This window comes from Struthio camelus, chromosome 1 (assembly GCF_040807025.1).
Source record: "Struthio camelus isolate bStrCam1 chromosome 1, bStrCam1.hap1, whole genome shotgun sequence".
Lineage (NCBI taxonomy): Eukaryota > Metazoa > Chordata > Aves > Struthioniformes > Struthionidae > Struthio > Struthio camelus.
This window is the reverse complement of record NC_090942.1, coordinates 126,227,266-126,251,699: the sequence shown is the minus strand read 5'-3', so window position 1 is coordinate 126,251,699 and position 24,434 is coordinate 126,227,266. Positions and strand designations below refer to the sequence as shown.

Here is a 24,434-nt window from a genome sequence, read left to right as displayed (position 1 = left end):
GCTGTTAGATAAATGGGATGCTTACAAAAGCACCCAGAAAACCCCAAAATTTTGGCAACAAAACCATTAGCCTTTACTACATGAGTGGTACAGGACCTGCCATTTCACTAATGCTCTGCTAGGTTACATAAAACCTGTAGAAAAAATACACAGAGGTCTGGCATTCGTCCATTCATCCATCTGTCTGAAGACAGCTGGGAAACTACCCCAGTATGTCCTCCGAGTCAGAGATGCTCAGTCTGTGCAGCCGGTGCCAATGTATGAGAACTGTTACATGACCAATGTTTTCATAAACCTCAGTTTGCAATGAAAGCCTTATATACTCTCTCATTAACAATTAAAATAAAAGCTCTAATTTTGTACAGCTGTTTCAACTAGTTCTGCTCTCTGGCTACAGTCTTCTGAAATGCTTAGATCACAGATCATCAGCACCATTTCTGGATCATCTCATCAGCCCCTGATCATATTCAGCGCCATCCTTTTTACCAGGAGTTTCCAAACTGTTTTCTATGACCTTCCAGTGGTTTCAATAACTTACAGCTCCAAGCAAAAGAGAGCCTAATATATTCTAAAGTATATACATGATGCATATTAAAATCACATCAGTAGGAAAAAGCAGAATATAAGGCAAAGACATCATAAGCCTGGAAGTAATATAAATGGGTAGTGTTTTTTCCTGCAGTAAATAGTCCTCCTAATTTGTCAAGGCTTTAAAAAAAAGTATCTAGGAACGAAGGGATTAGATTAAGTCCTTTCACTTACTTAGTTTCCGTGATCTAATATTCCCCTCTTGTTCCAACACAACTCTGTTCTCTGCTGACGGCATTAGAGCTTAGGAAGTCTCTGAGAAGGTGGTTTCAATTCAAGGGCAAGGCAGACCAGAGACCACTTAGTTCCTGAGACAAGGTATACTGTTCAGTGTGCTTGTAGGCAAGCCAGAAACTCTAACAAAAACACTCAGGAAATCAAGTCTCCTTGGATAGGGATCATCAATAATATTCTAGACAAAGCTGAAAACAGTTCAGAACATGCTGTCCTCACCAACTTCTACTGTAATGTTTTAGTGTAGTTATTGCGTATCATCTCATTCATGGCAATATCTTGCAACAGCACTGGATATCTGCCCAGGGAACACTTTACCTAGCATTTATTCTGTTATCCAGCTAGTAGCAGCAACAATCAGTTAAGATCGACTAAGCAGTTATACGTTGCTGATGACAAGTACCTACTATATGACTACGGCAAACAAGGATCAAGACTCTTCCATGCTGGGTACTACAGAACAAAAAAAGCCCAGATGTGCATCATTATAGACTCTGACCAACTTCTTCATAACAGTGACAGGAAAGACGCCAGTGGTCTTCCTCCCTTCTCATCCTGCAGATAAGAATGATATCACAAATACAGTATACACTAAAAAGAAGTGGGCCATCTATCAAGTGGGATGGATTGTATGGAGGAAAGAAGAGAGGCAGGGATTAGGACTTTGCAGCAGCAAGGTAAGAAAAAGTTGATTTTGTAGAACTGACTCCCAGTATGTGCTCCTGTTTTTGTGTTGGTCTGTATTTTATATTTACCAAAAATGTCAGAAGTGCAAAATGTAAGATTTTGTTTTATGCCCATGTATTATGAAAGAGGCAAAGCAAACCTTTCTGTCTATCCAGTGGCTAATGCTTCACCTCCTTTCTTACATAGACTTGCGTATGTCTGCTTCTCCTGCGCTTACAAAAAACTGTGAACTGTGTCATCCCCAGGAAATATAACCAACTTTAAATTGCAGGAACAAGAATGCTTATTGAGCATTTGGGAAATGTTCTGAACATCACTGCCCAACTCCTGTGGCAAAACATTCCAGCAGAGATGGACTCAGTACTGATGGAAACTGCTGTCACAGGGATATTGAAAAACACATGTGACTGTAGAACCAAATATGACCGTGTCCCTGCCTAGAGATGAACATAGGAACGCACTGGATAAGCACTACAATGTGCTGGATGTGCTGGCATCACTCAAAACTAAACAGCAGCAAGAACAGGGCATATGCAGCAAGAGGAAGATGAATACATCATCTGAAACACTGAAGTTAAGTTAAATACATGTTCAACACTGTTGACTACCTGCTAGGCATTAGTAAAGAGCAACACAATCCCTGTGCCCAATACCAGTCCAAAACCTTGCTTTTCAGACCCTTTATCATGGAGAACCCAAAAGAACTTCAAAAGGGAAACAACATCAGTATACAAGGTGAAGTCATCTGCATGGTGAATCATGGAAGATGTTGGATGAGCAGAGCAACTTTGCCCAGTAGCTGAGGATAAGGAGCAAGGCATAGCATTATTAACTGTGCAGGGGACTCAGATAGAGTCATATAATCATTTAAACTGGAATTAGCCAGGACACTGGGATAATATTCAGTCAACGACTGGATTTGTATACCCTTATCAATGGGTAATAATGGGTACTGTGATTCATCTAGGTAGCAAACCAGCTGTAAACAAACTCAAGACTTTGCTGACACTTGATTTCTTGGCCCCAGGTTTCCCATCTCAGCAGTTTAGCACCACCAGCAAGAGCAGCATGGTGACAACTTCACCAAACAATCACTTCCACTTGCTGTAAATGGGGCAAGACACTTCCACTGCAAACAGTCGCATGGATCCCCCTTAGTGCTAACATAGCCCTCTTTGCTGTTGGTTGAAAAAGACTGAGGGCAAGAGATAAATTCAGTAGAGTTGAACTGATCAGAGGAGTGTGTTTAGAGGAGTATTTCTTCTTAGAGTGATGGTTACATGCATTTCCCCAACTAATGACAGCCAACAGAAAAGCAGGTCTTGGAAGAACCTGTCCTCTAAGCTGACTCTTTTCCCTGCAAGCCAAACAGTGTTGCCCCAGCATTAAAAAGGAACTCTGAGAAACATTTGTGTAACCTTGCCTTCTCCCTTGCTCTCCAATGAACCAGGAAAGGGATGATCGGGCTGCATTGAGGTGCTTTGGGTCCCGTCCCCAGCCACCTGCAGTCAGGTGCTGCATCAACCGAGCAGCACGCTGAGGACCCCCGGGAGTGGAGGCTCAGTGTATTTCTCACTTCCACATGGGAGCGGGAGCGACTGTGGAGCATGGGGCTCTCCTTCCGCTCCCCAGAAGTCCCAAGGGCATCTGCAGGAGGGCATAGGCTTCATCGCTGCATACACCTCCCGGGCTCCCAGGTGGTGCCAAGTTGGATTTGCCCTGCAATCCTATGGAAAAAGGGGTAAATTCTCTTGTGCAGGCTCCTCTGGGGCATGTGCAGCAGGAGACACAACCCAGGCCCCCAGCAGGAGACAAAGCCAAACTCCGCTGCTGCAGCAGCAGAGAAGCAACGTGTTGCTCTCGGCAGGAACGCAGGCTGAGCCACGTGAATTTTGTCTATGTGATTTCCTCCCGCTTATCATCAGATCTCTAGCCCACAGTCAAACTGAACTGTAAGGGTTACAGGTGAGGAAGCAAAATGTGCTTTTGTTCTCCCTGTGTATCCCTCCATCTTCCCACCTCCCAGCCCCCTCCTGCATCTGCATCAATCCAAAGTTACAGAAGCAAAATCACAAATTAAAGAACAAAAGTAAGGAATATGGAAAAAGCCTGTCATAAAATGAGGTTACTCATACCATCATGAGGAAGCAGGGTGATTACACACACTTTACACAGAATGACAGAAACAATAGGATTATTCATACAATCTCAATCTGTAATAGGGTGCATCAGTTACACTCCCACAGCAACCTGGAGGAAGAAGGAGAGTAAAAGCTTCTGTTAGCCTAATAAGGAGCTTGTGAGAGAGCCACAGTTACCATGGCTTACTTATCACATGCCACAGACCTGCCAGGGAGGGCAGGCCAGGGCTTCGGCATGTTCTCACTAACCCAGCGACTGGAGGGAGGGAGCATTTACCTGACTGCTTTTCTAGCCACCTCTGACTCCAGTGTCATCCTTAACGTAATCAAGTGGGGGAAAAAGTGAAGGTACAAAACCAACAACAGCAGCTTACTTGTGATTGTATCCACTCTATGAGGAATACGCTTTCTATCTTGTTTTAAATCATTAGTGACACACTAACAATCCATTCAAATGAAGACAGCGAAACAGGACAGATCTCCTTATATGCGCTTCCTCATCCAGATCTCTTGGCAGGAACAAGTGCTGGATTGACTTTCCATGCTTGTGACTGTGAAGGCACTCTCTATAAATGACACTGATGAAAGGAAACATGCAGCCTGAAATTATATGTCTCCAAAACATTAGAAGACCCATTTTTGGAAATGGATGATGTACTACATGGCAGATTTCCCTAGCGGATGGACTTCTTGTATGTAAAATTTAGAAAACAGTTGGGATCCTCTTGTGTGCAATTCATCTCACTCTATTATAGCGATTTCAAATAGGTTAAATCGTCCTTCCTCTCCCGGTAGGTGTGAAAGGACTGGGGACAGCTAAATTGCACAGGCTTAAAGCAGGGTGAGCTGCATCCCATCCTGGCTTTCACAGAAGCTGAGCTTCTGTCACAGTTCCTTTTACTCACCAGTCAGAGTGTTCAGACAAGTACAGCATTTAAGTACATGCTGCACCTCTCCCTCTTCAGGGCAAGCAATTGAGTATGTGCTTAAATGCTTCCCAGAACAGCGGTGATTTCTCATCTCATACTCACTTCACAGGAAATTCCCAAATTTCAAAATTTGAAATCCTTGATTTTGTGTGAAATTCAAATAAATTAAAATCACTGGTTCACTTCAGACTTACAGAAATGTTTCACTGCAGCTTCAAATCTTTTTGACCTTCCTACTGTAATGCAAAAAAATTATAAAGACAAATATAAAATATAAAAAAAAATAAAAAGTGAATATGATACATCTTAATTATACTGAAATAAAACACTGCATTTTTCATGAAGACACGGCTGAAATCATTTTGTTCTGTCAAATTCATCAACTTTTGTGTGGTACCAGCACTTCTAATTGTAAGTCTTCGTCCAGTTGAAGACTTTGTATGCCCTTTACATCTATTCCTTTTCGGTAGGAAAGCTTTCCTAATGCACCATGAAAGCTTATTTTGTAGTATTTCTATCTAAAATTCCCTTTATTTACATTGGAAAAAAAAAGAATTTGTAGCTTAATTTTGTTGCTCCTTGCTATTAGAGCACCATTGTCTTCATAAGAAAGCTGATTTTTATGCGCACGGAGCTCTTCTGCATTAATAATCTCATGGAAAATTATAGAGGAGACTACTCATTTTCAATTTCTCTCCCTTGAGTGCCTGAGCTTTCCAAGTGCATAAGTGGAACAAGGAGATCAATCCAAACTGTTTCAATAACCTGTTGGTGCTTCTGTTTTCTACCCTGCCTGGTGTTACACCCAGTTTTAAAAGCAGTCTTTAATTGACCAAACAGGAAAAACAAATGCTTTCCCAAGGCAAAAATTCCATGATCTGTTTGGATGTTTTCTGTGATGTTAACAAGCACTTCTGTCAGTATTTGGAAGTCTTAGACTGTATTTTTTGAATGGACTGAAGTAAAGCAGAGACAGCTTGAGCAGGATTTTACAGCTTAATTTCAACATACTTAAGTATATTTCAAACTAAAATATCACTCATAGCATTATTCATAAATAAATGAAGAACATTTAATGAAGAGCATTTAAGATAATAGATTTTATTCTCAAAATAAAATGAATCCTACATTATACCAGTACTGCTAGACTAATGAAGGAAGACTATGGCTATCTTCTACACTTACTGGAAAAAGTGATAGGCCATACGCTTAGAAACCTTTTTAATGTATTTACATTTAACACCTTGGTGCAACCAAACTGCATGTGGAAACACTAAGTAAAGCTTTATGGACATTTTGGTGCTCAGTGCAGCTGCAGGGATATAATCCACACAGCATCAAAATACAGGAAAGGAAAAGGGTGCTGAAAGTCAACTTTTTCTTTTTTTAGTACCAGCGTTATTTACTGTCTTCATGCTTCACAGTGTAGCTGAACACAAGACTATCAAGAAGAGGGCTAGTATTTATCCTTCCTGATCAGGTGAAAAACATTAAACTTGTACTTTTACTGCCAGAAAATAAGAGAAGGGAAAAAAACCCTTCAACTTTTCCCCAAAATGTTAGTAACAAATTATTCATTTTTAGGCCTTGGGAGACTAAAAACACTGACAAACTGGAACCCAGATTCCAAAACCATTAAATTCTTGTGGATGTTTCAGCATTGTCATTAGGATCAATGAATCAAAGACATACCAGTGCCTCACACACAAATTCCCTCCATTTTTTGTCTTGCTGTTCCCCCTAAGGGGGAGCATTCCAGGTCGGATGTTGCTCTTTATGTAGAAACATGATACTTTAAACCTAGAAGGAAGAGATACCTCACTGGGACAGGTTTGGGTAACTCACGAGCTGGTATTTTTCCTGTCATATCTGAGATGAAGTACAAGTCCTCTGGTGTGCATGATTATCTGAAAAATGAGTGCTGAACAGACCAGGTCAAAATGTGAGGTATAAACATAAGATTTTAATTTGATCACTTACATGTCATTTTAAGTGAGACAGTGAATATTCCAAAATCAGGATTTTATTGTGGAAGTTCAGACCACGGTCAGAAAATAATTAGAGTACTAATCCATGTTGCTCAATTTGCATAACGCTTAGCAGAGTTCCTCTTAATGAGTGGAGTTATATTGAATCTCCATTTCCCTAGCATGATTGAATTACATCAGCTTACCCACTGTACTAAAGGTCCGAGATTTTAAGGTCCAAATTCTACCAAGTTACGGCATAAAGTTCAGTGACCTAATTTCCTCAATGCTTTGGGTGTCTGCAATGCAACCAACTGTGATGATGGCTTTTAAGAGCCTGGGAACTGCTGCAACTAAGACCTGCTGGGAACTGCTCTGAGGTGACCATTCCCACTACAACCAAAGCATAAACCTTTCAACCCTTTCCTGCTGCCAGTTTACCCTATATGTCTAAACTGTGGGCTGAGAAAGGGACTTTATTTCTTGGTCTGTAGATAGATACCCACTGGAATATCTGATAAACCAGATGAATCTTCATTTTGGAGATGCTGTTGAGCTTTCCTTAAAAAGCTATCAGTTTAATCAACATTTTTTTAAATTTCCTCAGTTTAAACCTATAAACTTGAAAACTACATTATCTTCCTTGACTGTAAACTGGTCAAATGCACCCAAGTGACTTAAATTCCTCAATACTGTTCCTTCTTGACAGAAAGCTAGGAAACCTAGTATTTTCAGCTGGGTTTTGTTTTTGAAGAAAAAAATAAAATTTAAGGTCAAGATCTGACCTCAACATTATTCTCATGTAATCCAGTCTCTGCTTTTAGATGGATTCAACTTGGAGGAGCAAGCAGTCTTCCAAAATCTGAACAGAATTCAGAAGGTGAAACAGTCTTCACATTAGCCAAGAAAATATTCATGCACAACTTTTAAGCTCTGAATTCATAATAAACAACCTGAATATACTCAACAGAGTAACTCTGAATAGGAATAGTTTGGGTTTCCTATTATTGGTCGCTAACTAGAAATCAGTAACATTAGCAATATGGCATTTTATTTTCCATAAAAGATTGGCATATTTGGAAAAAAACATTTCCATTTACTTTGGAATAACATTAATCACAAGATCCTATTATTTAATGCCACAAGTATTCAAAAGAGCAAAGTGGTTTTTAAGTATTCACAAACCTCTAGAGTTTTACAAATTTTAGATTAAACTAATCATGTACCAGAAAATTCAAAGCCAGAAGTGTTTTAATCATAATTTTCTTGTTTTAAAAGCATCAGGCAATCCAAATGAAGAAAATCAATCCTATTCAATCTGCATGGCCAATTAAGTAACCTGAATAGGTATGCAAACAACTGAAAAACAGAAAGTAAAGGCTAATAATCTGAAGCAAACATAGTTAATAATTGAATAATTAACTCTAATTTATTTGACTCTTGTGCTCTAGCTCTAATTAAATGTAAGTTCTGGCTTTTGATTGGAGATGGGCTTGTCCTACATAATTTGGAGCTTTCTAAATATGAGCATGTTTGGATTCAGAATTTTAAGCACCCTTCACAAAATTCAGAAACTCATCCAAACTTCAGTTCAGATCATAAGCCCCCAGAGTCTGCCTGCGTGCAGACCTAGAGCCCAGGTTTTGGCCTGTGATTTATAAGCAATTAGAAAATGAGCAAGTGAAAAGATTTTCTCTAAACCAGCTGCATGAGGTTTCCCACCATGGTTTGCAGGCTTTTAAGGGCAAATCCACTTGGTCAATATAGCACATCTTTTCAAACAAATTTTCAAAGGATAAGAAAAAGACAGTGTTGCCATGTCGTGGCAGGATGTTGAGCAAAGATGTTTTAGTGGTGGCGGAATCTACCTCTCATGATATCTGTTTAGTAGTTATGCTTAGATAGCAATAAAAATGAAGGGTGGATGATTATTGATTATGGGACAAAGCCCAGATTGGTATCTGAATGGTTAGCAACCTGAAATACGTGGACTGTTAGATGCTCATCTCTGGAGGAGAGTACAGGCTACAAGTTTAATGGAAGAAGTTATTACAAATAACAGCTCTTATGCTTTATCTCAGGATGAATAAGTACAGCCATCACAGTAAAGCAATATTATATCCCAACTGGAACTGCTGCTAAGATTATGCCTAGGGAAATATTGCAAGTTACTTGAGGTACTTTTCAAAGAATCCTTAGTTTGCAGAGTTCCAGCTTGTTCTGCATTGTCAATGACATTTGGAGCAAAAAATGTTATCATTCACCCTCATATCTTATTTTAATAGAAAAGAATTATGACTGAGTCTGTATGCCATTCTTTCCCATATGCTCCATACATTGCTTTCCACTGCATCAGTAAGATTTTACTTTTGCAGCCATCAAATTCAAAGATATTCACTACACATCTTTAAGAAGTACCTAGCTTAGTTTTGCTATATCATCTACTACACAAATCAATTCCAAGGCATTTCTTTCTTTATCTAATTAATAAGTGCATGTAATACTATCAAAAAATTTCTTACATCTATGAGCAAATTCAGACCAGGGGCCAATTTTCCTCCACACCTCTGCAATTCCACTGACACCATGAGAGATATATAAATTAGTGAGATATAGATACTTCTCCAGGTACCTAGAACCTTACCTTAAATTGTATCTATTTGCTATTTACTCAGTTTAAGCTGTATATTGGTCAGAGTGTAGCCCACAGAAAATTATTATTAATTTAAAAAAAATAGTCTTGATGTTGTCATCTCTGTGCCCAGAAATGCATGATAAAATCCCTCCTGATAAAATCGTACATTTTTTTACCTGAATGCTAAGTATATGGAGGAGTTATCAAAGGCTCAAGATAGAACTTATTTATTAATAATCCATATTGCTTAGGCACATGCAGGAAGCTACAGGTATTTAGTTAACTATAGCTTTGCGAATAAGCACTCGGAAGATGAAAGCTTAAGCGCAGGCTCCAAATGGTAGTGTTACTGGCCTAAGACTGGGTATTTGTCCAAAGCATCTTATCCGCCAAGGGCCAAAATCTTTGGGAAATCATGCCTACAGGCACACTTCACTCTCATCCAACAGCAGCACACAAATAAACAATGTGTCTCCAAGTCATAACCACGAAGCTAAACACCATGACTGGCTGCACGTTCCTCCCCCGACTCATGCCTTAATTGTGTGCTCAACAGCAAAACATTTAAATCAATAATTTTGCAGTGGTGAGCTCAAAGCAGACACCAGCGGGGGAGGAAACAGGGGCTGTGCAGTGCCAGAACTACCTTTTCTCTAGAAGTAGTCTTCTTCGTAGCTGTGTCTTGCCTTGAGTGTATCAACCTGTGCAGATCAGCACAGCTAAGGAGAGTGCCTACATACAGAGATAAGTGTGGGAGGGGTGACGGGAAGGACCGAGAGGCCAGCCCCTGCCTCACCAGCGCCCCTTGGCTGACTGGGGCGCAGCACGTGCCCTCGCTGCAGCCCTAAAGCGCTCGCCGAGCGTCGGAGCTAGCAGCTCTTCTGTCAAGGACGGTGTGAGTCAGGCTGCTGATGCAGGAACGTGTTGTGTTTTCAGCTATGGGAAGGGAATTGCTAGAGCAATTAAAATAATTTGTTATTTCATAATATGAGCCATACCGAGAGTGGCTGCTAGCTGCATTTCAGTCTCAGGTACTAACAAATAAACAAACAATCAATCAAAAAAGAAGTAGGATCTAATTTCACAGAGGATCGTTTGTCTTTCTTTTAACGCCCTTAAATGTCAGATACTGCAGTCCCTGGTGAAAATCCAGTGCGTGTTCCTGTTCCCGAGAAGCTCGCAGTCCCATCCCTGCTAGGTGGAGGCGGCAGGTGGATCAAGACAACATGGAGGGGTTGCTCTCCTGTACTGCCCACCTGGGGCTCTACCAGTCGCTGAAGGCTGCAGAGCCACAGGGTGCGCATCTACATGTACAGGAAGGATAAGAGGAGAGCTGAAGCATGCCTGCTCTTCCTTCTCATCGCAGCTTCTCAGCAGTGTGCTCGCAGCTCTCTGGGGTGACACGCCGGTACACACTGCTGATGCTCAGGGTAAGCCCGTCTCCAGTACTGCATGTACATTTTATGGTTCATCCGTGGATTTCACTAGTAAACAGGAGATTTATAGTAATGATGTCTCGGTTAAGGCCTGACTGGCCCAGGAAGGGGAGATTTCTTTTGTTTTGGGTCAATTTTTGAATTTTCTAGCTGTGTTTGTCTGCTATCTTTGCCTGGCACAGCCAAAGTCCAAATACGTTCCTCCTAATGATAAAAGAAGCACCTCTCAAGTCCAGAAATAATACCAAGATACTGATATGATCCATCACTGTTAATATTTCTCAAGACTCATGTTTACAGGGAACTTCCCAAGCAATTCATAGAGAAAGAACAATAATCTCTCTCTCCTTCTCTCACGCACACACAAATGTACAATTCCATGGAGTAATTTGGAAGGGCCACGTTAAATAAAGGATGAGCTGCTCATGGACACTTTGCAGGAGGAAGAAGTGAAATCCCTAGTGTAGAATGTTTCACTGTGAATTGTTTGTTCAGTCCTATTGTTTAGTATCTGTTTACAGAAGCAAAGTGATCTTCTCAAGGACCCTCCGATAATTCCCGAGTTAAATAAAGAGAAATATGATATTCTTTGGGATGGAGGAATATAGTCTAAAGGTATCTTCATCCTTGTTGGCTCTTTTTCACCTGCAATTCTGAGTAAACATACAGCATAGTTTTTGTTGCTGTTGCTTTAAAATAACTGATAATGGCTGATACAAATGCTGGTAAAGCATATATCAGTTGCTGAGGATTGTAATGGGTTGTCCACCACTGGAACTACTTAATTCACAATTGCATCTTTTTTTCCAAAAGACTCATTTCAATTCAAATAGGAATTAATTCAGGAGAGCCTTAAGACCTGTTTTACCATAGAAAATCTGAACAGATGATCACAACAGCCCTCTGCTATGATTATCTGTATTATCATAATGCTCATGAACCAGCTTCACGAGACAGGAGGACTGTGTTACTATGGACACAGTATCAGAAGCAAAAGGTGGTCTGTGTCTTAAAGAGTTTTCAATGTAAGACTGAGATAAAAAACAACAGAGGGATACAGGAACGAGAGCAAACTGAAGTACAGGACAACACAGGGACATAATTCAGAATCTGTAGATGGATTCAACACACGATTCCCTGAGAGTTCAAGAAAGTTTCAAATATCCTATGAATTCAATATATCTATATCAGCATTCTACTGTTTTTTTCTGGAAACAATGAATCAACTGAGCTAGGTCAAAACTAATAAATATAAAACTTCCTAATTAATATGGACAGGAAGGTAAATCCTATGAAAGTTTTTTTTTTTTCTGTTTAGACTGGCTATATCAACTCTGCAACCTTTTCAGATATCAGCAGAAGGAAAGAAACTGCTATTTTCCTTCGAAACACTGCAGCCTGACACCAGAATTGTGTTAGAACTCACAGTCTAGGTAGGGTCGGGTCTGGGCAAGACTTGCAACAAATACTAGTGGCCTTCAGAAAACAGCATACATACATAAACATCATTGAGGGCATTACACTGCCTAGAGCAGGGAGAGGTCATACAAGAGATTATGCCAAATACCTGCCCCTTTGTTCTTAGTAAGGAACCCATGTCAGCCTCAGTCTCCTTCCAAGATTTCAGCCATGGTGGAGGATTGTTAATGACTAGCATACCTGTATTTCTTATGCTGTATTATGTTAAGTAAAATCATATTATATTCCACAAATACAATGTTCCTATGCATCTGCAGAATATAGTTCATATTTATTCTAAAGAAGGTGAAATTAAATTAGACGTTAACTTATGTTCTTGGATGTAAACTGCGTAGTTGGATTCCAATTTAACTACAAAAACATTGGAAATGGCTGAATTAAAAAATAGATAAATAAAAAGTTCCAATGAAACACATCCTCCAGTATTATTTTTTATTTATAAATCATTATGCAACTATGAATCTTTGAAACTAGTTTTAATTGATAAATATTGCATAAGATCTATATTAAATCTCTTTTGTAGAGATCCGCATTTAAAAATGGACTGTAACTCTATAATACAAACCTATCTATAATAAATATTTAAGCAGACGTATTACAAACATCTTCAGGAATTACATATCATTAATGACAATGGCAAGCTCATGAGAGGTAGTTGGGAATCTCTTTTCAATATATTAAAAACATCTAGGAGGAGAAAGCTTGTGATGAATACACACGATGTAGACCCTTGTTGCAGCCTGAATTCCAACTGTTTTAGGAAAGAAGTTACAGCATTATTGTCTTTGGTTAGTTATTTTACAGACTGGAAGGAGTGGTGTTGTACCAGTTACTCGCCAACTGAGGCAAACCCAGGAATTACACAGGGGTTTCCAGAGGGCGAGTGTCCAGCTCCCCAGCTGTTAAAAGACAACTGGATGTGTTTGCTGCTGCAGCTCTGACTGCACGTGTAACTCGTGAGAACCTGGATTTGCTGAGCTCTGGGCACATTCTGAGGTTTACCTGTCTGACATTGCGGATGTGTTTAGGGAGAAGTTAACTTGGTAAAAGACACATTCGTAGCTTGTGTTCTAGGCTAGAAAATCATCTGGGGATCATTTCAAGCTCTCTGTTTCCTCTTGCAGATCTGACTGTGCTTCTAAAGGCTGCTGGAACCTTATGCCCTTTTGTAGCTCACAGAGTACAAACTCTCTTGATAACAAAAAAAGCAATTAACAAATTGCAAAAGAAATATGCCATCACAGGGAACATAATTCTACATGTACATTATAGAAAAAAAGGAACAGAAATCTCATCTTGACTGTGGTCATTTAAGTTAATGAGACCATTTCCATACATAACATTAATTACTTGCTTCATATAGTTTGCTGGACTGGTGCCTGCAAGTAAAGGAAAGATTTAAATTGGAAGAAGCTGAGGGAAGAAAGAATAATAGAAAAAGAAACACTGTGTATTCTTCCCTCAAACATATTTCTTGGTTTCCTCAATTTCTTCTTCCCTTTTTCTTTCTCTCCTTTTAGGCTTCCTACCCTCCATTTAGGTTTTCCTCCCTATAGTCATCAATCCAATCCATTATTTTTGTAACTCCTATCTTTAACGTGTGGAATTTTTTTCCTTCTTACACCCACCAGCTGCAACATGGAAAAAAAAAAGTTCTTTTGCCTAAAATGTGTTATTGCTATGAAAAGTGACTACGTAAAAGCGAGAGCTTCTTACTAAACAGAACAGTCCCTTTTTGCCTTAAGGGCTGTTTGATTTGTTTGGATAGCAGCATACTACTTCTCTTGATACTAGCAATGGAGAACAGGTGCAGCTGAGGGAGCGAGCTCAGACCACTGGTTGGTCTTGCGACTCTTTAATGGAGCTGTCTATCAAATGTCACTTGCTGACGCTGGTGCAGACCCACTGAAGGCTGTTGAAGGCTCCATCACACGACACAGCACAGCCTGACCCCAAGCATCTGCTGGAGCAGGTACAGTTCCTGTGGGAAGGGGGGATGAGGGTGGACGGAGGGGAGGGAGCAGGCTGTGTAACCTTGCAGCCACATCGCATGACATGTAGCATGTGATCTCATGGGGCACTTCACGTCTTTCCTCTAAGGGGAAGGGGAGGTAGGCTGTGGACCTCGGCACCAGCGTTCAGCCCCTGCTCTGATTTAATCTTCATTTACTGCTTGTGATGACAGACAGGATGCACACATCTCAACTTCCCTCAGAGACTATGACAAAACTGAAAGGTCTGGCAGCCAGTCACACTATATTTTAACGGGTAAACCAAAGTTCTTTGTACAGAAATCATTAAAGTCATAAACATGAAACATGAAACACAGTACCATCTTTACAGTCACCTTTCGGAGGAAACAACAGTCTAAACTTAAAGCTCTTTCTAAGGGGACATTTTATGACTCCTGGACTTCAGTCTGTCTAGTTTATCCCAGAAAGGTAATAAGTGATCTGATCATGGTCTGTAAATACCTCTGAAAGCAATGAGGTTTTAAACTAATGGAAAAAGGTAGAGCAAGATCCAACGTCTGGTAACTATGCTAAATACATTCAGAAGAAAAGGCATACATTCCTAACGGTCAGGAAAGCTAATTCAAATAACTTGCTTAAGGGTGTGCTAGGTTCTTTGTCAGGTGAAGTTTAGAAACTGAAGATGTATACCCTTCTAATAGAAGTTAGAGTCTTGATGGAGAAATCAGTTGATAAATTTTGTCTTTTATCTCACAAGATGATCAGAAATAGTCCTTTCTGTCATTAAAAGCGCTTGCCTAGCATTCAATTCCAGTGGCATAAAGGAAGGAGTATTTAATTTGGAGGTTATTCAATAAAATCTCTCTCTTTCACTCTCTCTCTCGCAGAACATGCATGTTTGGGGAGAAATGTGAGGTGGCCATGGTGTTTGTACAAAAGTTTCATGTTCACTAGGTGCAAATTCCTATTCTTCTGTTCTCAAGAACTGTTAGATGTTGTTCAGGATCCAGACTTTGATCAGAATATTCAAGTCAGAGCAAAAAGACTAACTAGACAAATGTTTTGAAAATACCTGATGTTGGGTAAAAATAACTCAAGTCAATAGTGAAGTATTCTGTCCTCCCACAAGAAAACTTGCTGACTTTTGAGGTCATTTGCAAATACCTCTGGTATGAAGCTCAGACTTTCATCAATGAGTTCTACAGTTCTTGTGGAAATATCATTTCTGAGACATTTCAAATTCTTAAGCGCACTCTGAAAAGTCCTGAAATTAAAATATTTTTCATAGTATACCATTAGAAATACGTACATTTTCTTAATGTCAGAGATGCAGATCAGTATATGACTTAATTTTTCTCCATGTTGCCATGACTGCTTGTACCTCCATAGCTAACAGTGACACTACCTGATATTTTTGGTTTGTGTAGAGGATCTTTTACACAGCAACTTTTCATGCTCTGTAAAGAGTCAAATACTGTATCTCACATGCAAGTTCCCTAGTGCTGGGTAAAAGGTTTACCTGAGAATTAATCATCTATAAAGGTAGCTAGGCTGTATCGTATAGGTTACAGCAACTGACTGATATTCCTAGATCATTATGAAAGATTAATTCAGAAAACAGATGTAATAAAATTTCAGTCAAGATAAAAAGAAGGTGCTTTAGCTGTGACCGGAAATTACCCCATATCATAGAGATCTGTGAATCGGTAACCAAGAACGTATGGCCTATAAACAAAATCTATCTTGTCTTTGTCTTCCCCATCAGCCTTTTTAGATTCTCTGCTCTTTGGGGATGGATAAAAATTGCAGTGACACTGCTGTGTGGCTTTGGGTGAGTGCCTGCAGTCCAGCCACATTGCAAGCTGTAATCCTCCACATGGTGAGGAGTTACATAGCAGCCATTTCACTGTTCTTCCTGCAGATGGATCTTGTGCCAAAGAGGGCAGAGATCCCCGCACACGAAAGGGCTTCCATGGGCTTTCTTCTGAGAAGCTCTCATCTAGCACACAGCTGATGCGCCTGGGCACAACAGTTCAGCCAGCCCAAGCCCATAGTGTATTTCATATTGGACTGCAAATCATGAAAGCCACAGTCAGCATTCCCACCAGCAGCTCAGCACTGTGCCTCAATTTCACTGTGCTGCAGGATGGAGTGCTGATTATTCCTATGGAATAATAGCTTTCAAATGAAGTAATGTGTTGACTCTCCTCCAAAATTTAGCTTGGAATTTAAAAGATTATGAATAGTGCCAAGAACACTACTCCAGGGCAAAACATCCTGGAATACTCAAGTTTAGACAAGAGTCTTACTATAAACAAACAAAAGAGTGATATTGTTTAAATTGGTCTTTGAAAATGTCAGTGGGAGATCCTTTTTTTCATGAAATTCTCCAAACGTGAGAAGAACTTTTGCCTTCATATTGCAAAGTTAACCTCCAAATAATATCCAGGGAACATTTCATAAAACTCGTTGTGATACATATTTGCTATTGTACAAGTACTGAAACAACCAATGCAAGCTCTTTTCTGTGCGTACAGCTTAAAGCGCCCCTTGAGACCAAAGAGACTTGGCAATGAGGAACTCAGAATTTCATTCAAACTTTTTCTCTGTTGCCTTTAAACAAGGCATTCCACCAAAGCTGAGCTCCAACTTTTTAGGAACAAATATTTTAATAAAGAGGATGTGGTCAGTAGCACCCTCCTCACACCCTCAGTCTTCATAGGAGGGATATAGGGTATTATCAGTTCACACCAATAGCTCATGCAAAATCTCTGTGTACAAATCTGCCATGTAGAGGACCTGCTGGCAGTGGAGGTTCTTAAGCAGTCCATGCTAAAATGGCTGAAATGCAAACTGTGGTACTACCAGAAATTCAGCAACCTCTATATCTATTTCACAGCGCTGTTTTCTCTAAATACACACGTCAAATGATATCTTGACTGGTTTCCAGTTCAGTCTTCACATAGTCTCTTTTTGCACTCGTAAAATCATAAGTGAGAAGAAATGCAGAAGTACTTGTACAATCACAATAATTTGCAATCAGTACTCGGTTGCTTTGGAAATACAAATATTGAAGTGATACTTCTATGTCTAACTGACTCAGACTGCTTCCTTTGTGCGCAAATAACAGGCTTGTGAAACGATGCTACAGTCTACAAAACATCACCTCCTTGTCAAAGAAGGATTATCTAAGGGTGCCAAAGCTCAAGCTTCAGCTTGCTTTCTAATGAAGTAAAAGCAATTTGTAAATTCTAGGATGCTGAACTTGACAATCGTGATTCATAGTTCAGCTACAGTATTTGGTTACTTCTAAGATGAAGTGTGCTTTACCTATTTCTCCTTGTCCTGAGATTACTCAGACCTTTTTATAGTATAAATAACAGCTTCAATAAGAATTTTTTAGCCTCATCTCTTAAAAGAAGCAAAGGCAATATTCTCAAGCCTCGCTACATTAAAATTAAGATGAAAAAAATTAAATTATAAAATAAGTATCTCAATCCTGCAAACACTTACATATTTCATTGTATGCATGTAAGCTGTCCCACTGAAGTCAAGACTGCTCATGCACCAAGTGCATTTGCACGTTTCTGTAGGATAAGGAGGCACAAGCGATTTGACTTCCAAAGATGATTAGTGCATGTAACTCTCACTCCAAAATCTCTGTCTCTTAGCATCTCTGATTTCTGCTTTGGTAGGTGCTGATCTGAGAATTTGAAAATCTTGGCTAAAAACTTTAAGTTAAAGCTGAGATTTTGCATGAAAGTTACACTGCAACATACTGCTAAACTGTCCTGGAGAGGCAGCGTTCCACACTGAGGAAGCGAATGTGCCCTCTTCCTTCTCCCTTTCCTTGTTCAATATACATTAAAAATTAGTGATGGGGAATTATCTCCCAGCTCATCATAATGTCCCATTTGAGCACTATCTCCTGCTGTCGGTAAATTCAGTCAGAATTCAGTAATAACAACTGACTACTGACTTTTCCAAAGAAGAAAAGTAGGCATTTTCTAAATTATTGCCCCCACTTCAGTCAGAGGTACTGTATCATTGGAGATACAGTAACTTAATATAAGGAATTTAAGGCTATAAATCCACATTTACCATTGACATGATACAGTCAAAGGACTCTGACTTTGTCTCCTTGTTCAATGTAAGAGTAAAACCACTGGGAAAGGGAGTTATTTCTCCTTATAGACATCAATATTCATGTATTAAATAAATGTGACTATAACAACATCTATGTACGTGTGTGTGTGTGTGTGTGTGTGTGTGTGTGTGTGTGTGTGTGTGCATGTAAACTATGTAACCACCAGTGCAAGGATCTTTCAATTGAGGTCCACAGATGATATATAAAACTTGAGCACTTTGTTGGATGCAATGAAATGGCAGACTTCCAGCAAAGATGTGTGGAGTTTTGCTGTTTCTAAAAAACTATTACTAATAATAATTGCTGACTTTCTGAAAAGCCTCTTTCATCAGTGGGACAAAGCTATTCAAGCAAAGGGCGATTGCTGTACAGAAGCATGCAAAGCAGCTAGTGCCTGTTCCAATCCAGTGTGCTCCCATGGAAGAGATGAGGCGTGCCTCTGTCTGTGATACAGAAGAATATCAGAAGATGATCAAAACCCGTCAGATTTCCCAGGCATTCAGAGCATGTGGCTAAGTCCGATGACAGATTCTGTATCAGGAGAAAAATGTCATTATTGTGGCTCAGGAAAATACAAGAGGAAAAATAGGAAGCTACAGTCTGATTGCTGCAATGGAGCACTTGCATCACTGCATTCTTCTTTTGAAAGAATATTAACAAGATAATTGGTTTACTGTGCATTTTCTTTAACTATGAGATTTTCTAAGGAAAGAATCTTTCTGTTCATGTTTGCTCAAAAGCACGTAAGTAAAAACTTCTCATGTAGGGCAAGCAGGCCCTCCATGCTCTTTTTATGAAATCCCAGACTTGTCTGGCTTTCCCACATGCTCTATTTCAGGTGAATACTGGTTTATCAACTTCACCACATGTTTTAAAAAGTATCACGAAACAATCTTATATAAACCCAATTTATTTTGCCAAGTAGCATATGGGAAAGTCTTTTAGTTTGAAATATATCATTCTCAGATACCCATGTGCAGGATTCCCTTACTTTCCAGTGACTGCAAGAGCACTTTTTTGATTTATGGATCTCTAAACATTTTCCATAAAGTCCGTGTGTATAGGTCACTCTAGAGTATTTATGAACTTGGTTTACTTAGTCACCTTTTTGTGAACCCTAGAAATAGTTTCTGAACCATGACGCATTCACAGATAATGAACTGAAAACTACTGCTCTAGAGGAAAGACCCAAAGCTTAGGAAACCTTCAATAAAAAGTGATAAAGGCAGAGTGATTCTTTCAATGAAAGTGGAGATTTTCCATATTCAAGTTTTGAGGTTTTAGAAAATTGCCTCCCTTATTATTATATACATTAGATTAGCGCCTACTTTGCAGTTGACATCAGCAGAGTCAGAGACAATGAATTTGTCTCTTTGTTTGATATAGGAGTAAACAATCCCACTACACTGAGCATTTCCCCAACTGAAAACTAGACTCATCTCACCCTTATCCCATCCTTTCTCACTATCAGAATCCAATTAATTAAAAAAAAAAAAAAAACCTTCCTCAGGAGAGCAACACAGATAAATGTGAAGTAAGTTTTCGAGGACAAGAAAAGAATCAGCATCTTTGGACTCTTTACTCCTCTTTGCAAGGCAGAATCTCATCACCTATAGATAACTCTTGGCTTCTGCCAACCACGGCAGAAATAAGAGGAAAAATGATAAGTTATATTTCAACCCTTTGGCTTTGTTTGGTAGGATGCTACAGACAAAAATCTAAAACATAAAACTACCTATTTTTAAAGACCCACTGTCTCTCCATGGAGCATTTGGGATGGAAAGCAGTCGGTAATAGACAACTACCATGTTGCATTTTCTGGGGTTTTGACTTTAAAAAAATAGTGTGTGTGGTATTTTTCTTTGTTTGTTTCACTTGCTTATTTGTTATAGTTTTTTTTGTAAGATCACAACTGGTGGCTGTGGAAAATGACCACAAGATCACTAGCAGATTATTAGGCCATCCTAAGTGAAATACTCTGGGTAACCAGTTGTTCCCCTTGCCTTCATCGAAAAGAATTTGTATATAAGTGAAAACAGAAGGACGTGAAAACACACTAACCAGAATCATCTCCACATTCATTATTTTTCAAAGTTTCCTGTAGACTGGCATTTTTAGATATTGGCTTTTAAGTACAGTAGTGCTTGTAAAAGGGTCTCTGTTAATAGGATGTCTATTTTAAAGGCTGTATTTAGGTAAAAATAAGACCAAGAAAAGAAGAAACAAAATAAATTCTCATGTAAGACTGCCCCAGTCCTGGCCTTGCCACATCATTTTAGCAGTGGGATGATTCCACTGCTATGTCCATTAAGTCAGATGCTCCACTGAAACTGTTCAAATTCCCCTGCTCTAGAATTGATTTGTGAGGGAGAAACTGGTTTACAGGAAACTATCATCAACTCATTTTATGCTGACGGCTGTTATGAATTTTTGATCTGCTTTACTGGAGATGTTCTGACAGATATATTTTCCTATAAAAAATCAAAATAGAACCTTTTGACCTGATTTCACTTTGAGAGAATAACCAAAATGACAAATTTTGATAGAATCAGTTCTTTCTTAATCAGTTCTTTCTTGACAATAACTGAAAATATTTTAGAATATATTCCTGCAAGAAAAAATGTTATTTTTGTTATTTTTATTGCTATGCCATTTTACTTTTTGCCATATTTTAGTACTGATTGTTAATAAATGTTTCATAAACCAAATAAAATTTTAAATAGAAAATAAGAAAAATGAAATAAGAAACAGATCAAAGACCACTTTTCAAAAATGCTGTTCTGTAGGAAAGTTTGGAGTGAAAAATTTGCAATTTCTGCATGTGCTGTGGAATTGAAATTCCAAGTTTGAATGAGCATTCCTACTTTGTCTTAGAAGGATAGGCTGATGCTTTCAGGGATCCCTGATAATCTGAGTTGACTTTAAACTAATGACAAAGTAATGAAGGCTTTGAATTCCTGAGCCATCCAACTGTCTGTTAGCAACTCTTTAAACTTACTACATTCCTACTGATATTGATCTGCCTATTACTGCAGAAATTCTAAACATAAACATTATTATGAAATCTTATTTTAGCCACCAAGAAGGGTGAAAGACTAAAACACTACAAAGCTTTTCTTTGTCTTCTATTCCACATGTGAGAACGGAGTTAGACATAACAGCCTTGTAACCTGCTCGGGGAAAAAATAAACCCTTTTAGGACAAAATGACCAACAATTATTCAAACAATGTGGACTGAATGGTCACCGGAAAAGGTAGCTGAGAAAGAGGAATGGAGGAAGAAACATCACAGCTGAGGAAAAGAAATACACAGAAGTGTGGTAGGGACTCAAATATGTGCTTTTGTCAATAAATAGATTTCTTTCTCAGAAGGTTAATAAACAGGCAAATGTTTTATAATGCACGTTGACACTATCAGCCAGAGAAGAGCTGAAACAATGGACAGTCACTTCATACTGTGGGAAAGAAAAGAAACCTTCCTGCATATAAGCAATTTTGAACTATTAGGCGTTCCTTTTGGGCTCTTTTTTCCTACTTTGTCTGAAGCAAAGAACAATTATGCTGCTTACGTGGAACACATGCTTGCTTTCTCTGGCTTGTTTAGATCACTAAATGTGACTGCCTTTCCTCTTTCAGAAGAGGTGACAGTTTTTGTTCTGGATTGATTGTACTCTACAGCCTCATTTCCATTTGTGTCCAGCCGGGAATGGGATGCTGAAATATCATTGTTTCCACTATTGGAGGGTGACTTTTTTTAATGCCTCACACTGCCTTAATGAGCTTCACCCAGAGCGTACGACTCAGCTGGCAGTGAAAAACAGGAAGCATTTTGGCACACGTTTTCCCTTTGTGGGGTGAGAGAGGAAGCAGACGCAAGCTCTGTCTCAACAGTAACACAATGAAAATGGAAACAGAGAGCTGCCTTGCCCTCGGTGCGGCGTGAGACCAAGCCTGGGACACTCCACCGGGCTGCCTCTCTACAGAGAACCCGCTAAACCCATTTGGATCAGAGACATATGAGAAATGTCCACATTAAAACTCACATGTATATGGTCGCCCGGGCTCTGAAGTCAAAGGAAGCCTGTTTGCCACTTTCCACAGATTCTGGATGAAGCCCTAACTCTTGCCTTTTAGCCAAACAACGTGCCTCCGATTAAGTGACTGTAACAGTTTGCCGTGTGAAGATTGCTGCTATATTTGGTGTTAAGACAGTCTTTAAGTGTCTATAGCATCTTTAAAAAATAGCAGCATCTGTATTTACACTGAGCCACCTGTACCAAGTTATTTGCAAGTACAGATATTCTGAACTTGAAAAAATGGGTATTTCAACAGGGGTAATTCCAAGTAAGTGAGCCCATTTCAATAACCTGTTGGCAAACATGGGATTTAACTCTTTCAGTTGTCTAGGTGCTTTCTGAGCCCTCTTCACAGTTGCACCTGCAAGCCCCAATTGTTAATTTATTTTCCTCATACCCTTCTGACATGCAATCATTTTTAGCCTTATTTCCTAAGCAAAAACCTGAGTTCACACAGATTGAGGCCGTGATTTTCAGTTGCATCCAAAGGGTGATTGGCATAGCCAGGGAAGTGAAGGCTGAGGTGCCTACCCGTTCCAGCTTCTGAGGATTTATTAAAGAGCTTCCGGTAAAATGTTGGAGCTTGAATGAGGGCTTCTCTTGCTCCTTAGCAACACAGTAGCTGGCCTGCAATTTTTACAATTTTTTGGCAGAAGATGCTGATGTGACAGAACTGAAACGTTTTGGGAAGCGTATTTATTTTGTTAAAATTTCCAACAACTATTTTTCATGTTAGAAATTAACTTAATAAAAATATCTTAAACATAACAGTCAAAACAGCAATGAGAAAACGAAGTGCTTGAGCTGCTCTTTTATATTCTCATTTCTTCAGATTTTTTGCCTTGCTGAGAGTTTCAACAGGTTGTTCTGATTTGGGAAAAAGAGAGAAGTCTTGGAGCGTCTGTAAATTCTATAGCTACACATTTTCTAAAATATAATCACAGAATCACAGAATGGTTGAGGTTGGAAGGGACCTCTGGAGATCATCTAGTCCAACCCCCCTTGCTCAACCAGGGTCCTCTAGAGCACATTGCACAGGATCGCGTCCAGGCAGGTTTTGAATATCTCCAAGGAAGGAGACTCCACTACCTCTCTGGGCAACCTGCGCCAGTGCTCTGTCACCCTCACAGGAAAAAGTTTTTCCTCAGGTTCAGATAGATCTTCCTGTGGTTCAGTTTATGCCCGTTGCCTCTTGTCCTGTCACTGGGCACCACGGAGAAGAGTCTGGCCCCATCCTCTTGGCAACCCCCCTTCAGATACTTGTACACGTTTATGAGATCACCTCTCAATCTTCTCCAGGCTGAACAGGCCCAGCTCCTGCAGTCTTTCTTCATAGGAGAGGTGCTCCAGCCCTCTAATCATCTTGGTAGCCCTCCGCTGGACTCTCTCCAGTACTGCCATGTCTCTCTTGTCCTGGGGAGCCCAGAAGTGGACACAGCACTCCAGATGAGGCCTCCCCAGGGCTGAGTAGAGGGGCAGGATCACCTCCCTCGACCTGCTGGCAACACTCTGCCTAATGCACCCCAAAATTAATGCTTGTTACAATGAACCAAGCTGGATCTATTGATGAGTTAGCACCTAAAGCCAAATGCATCCCAGAGGAGAAGACCAAATTAGTTGTTTGGGAAAGTATCTACTTAAATGGACTACTGCGCTCAAAAAGTTTCTTTCCAGGGTTCTATTCCACTATGGAACAACATCAAGAAGAAGAGAAATGTGTCACTGCGTTGCACATTGCTTTCTCTGATCCTCCTCATCTACACGGGATCACACACAGCCTGTTAGAAAACCATGTCCCTTTTTCCCTTTCCCTCCATAATGGTCATCCTTCATTTGTTCTAAGTGCAAGGACTGAATGCCCATCAGGAACTGTTTAGTGCTTTCTCAGTGCAGATAAAAGAAGAAAGCATTTTTATAGTAATGATATCTGTATCTGTAGATGTCCAAGTACGTTATAAAGGAGTCAGTATCTCCTTCTTGTAAATGGGAAAGCTGAGGACCAAAGATGAACTAACTGATCCGTGTCCACCCAACAGCAAAGCCTGGAGAGTCTCTTGCCCAGATTCCTACCAGAGGGCTCCATTCACAAGTCTGGATGCAGAAAGAACATTTCAGGGAACAAATTCTAGCTCTCCTTTCCAC

General features: G+C 39.7%; 2 long non-coding RNA genes across 7 annotated transcripts in view; one reads left to right on the top strand and one right to left on the bottom strand.

Annotated features, from left to right (window-relative positions):
- Nucleotides 1–24,434, bottom strand: part of LOC104147124 (uncharacterized) — a 139,376-nt gene that overhangs the window by 19,533 nt on the left and 95,409 nt on the right. The window lies entirely within an intron of this gene.
- LOC104147125 (uncharacterized) overlaps nt 11,560–24,434 on the top strand; it is a 72,025-nt gene continuing 59,150 nt past the window's right edge. The window contains exon 1 of the long non-coding RNA XR_694852.2: nt 11,560–14,068. This is a non-coding gene — a long non-coding RNA (uncharacterized lncRNA). The remainder of the gene's footprint in view (nt 14,069–24,434) is intronic.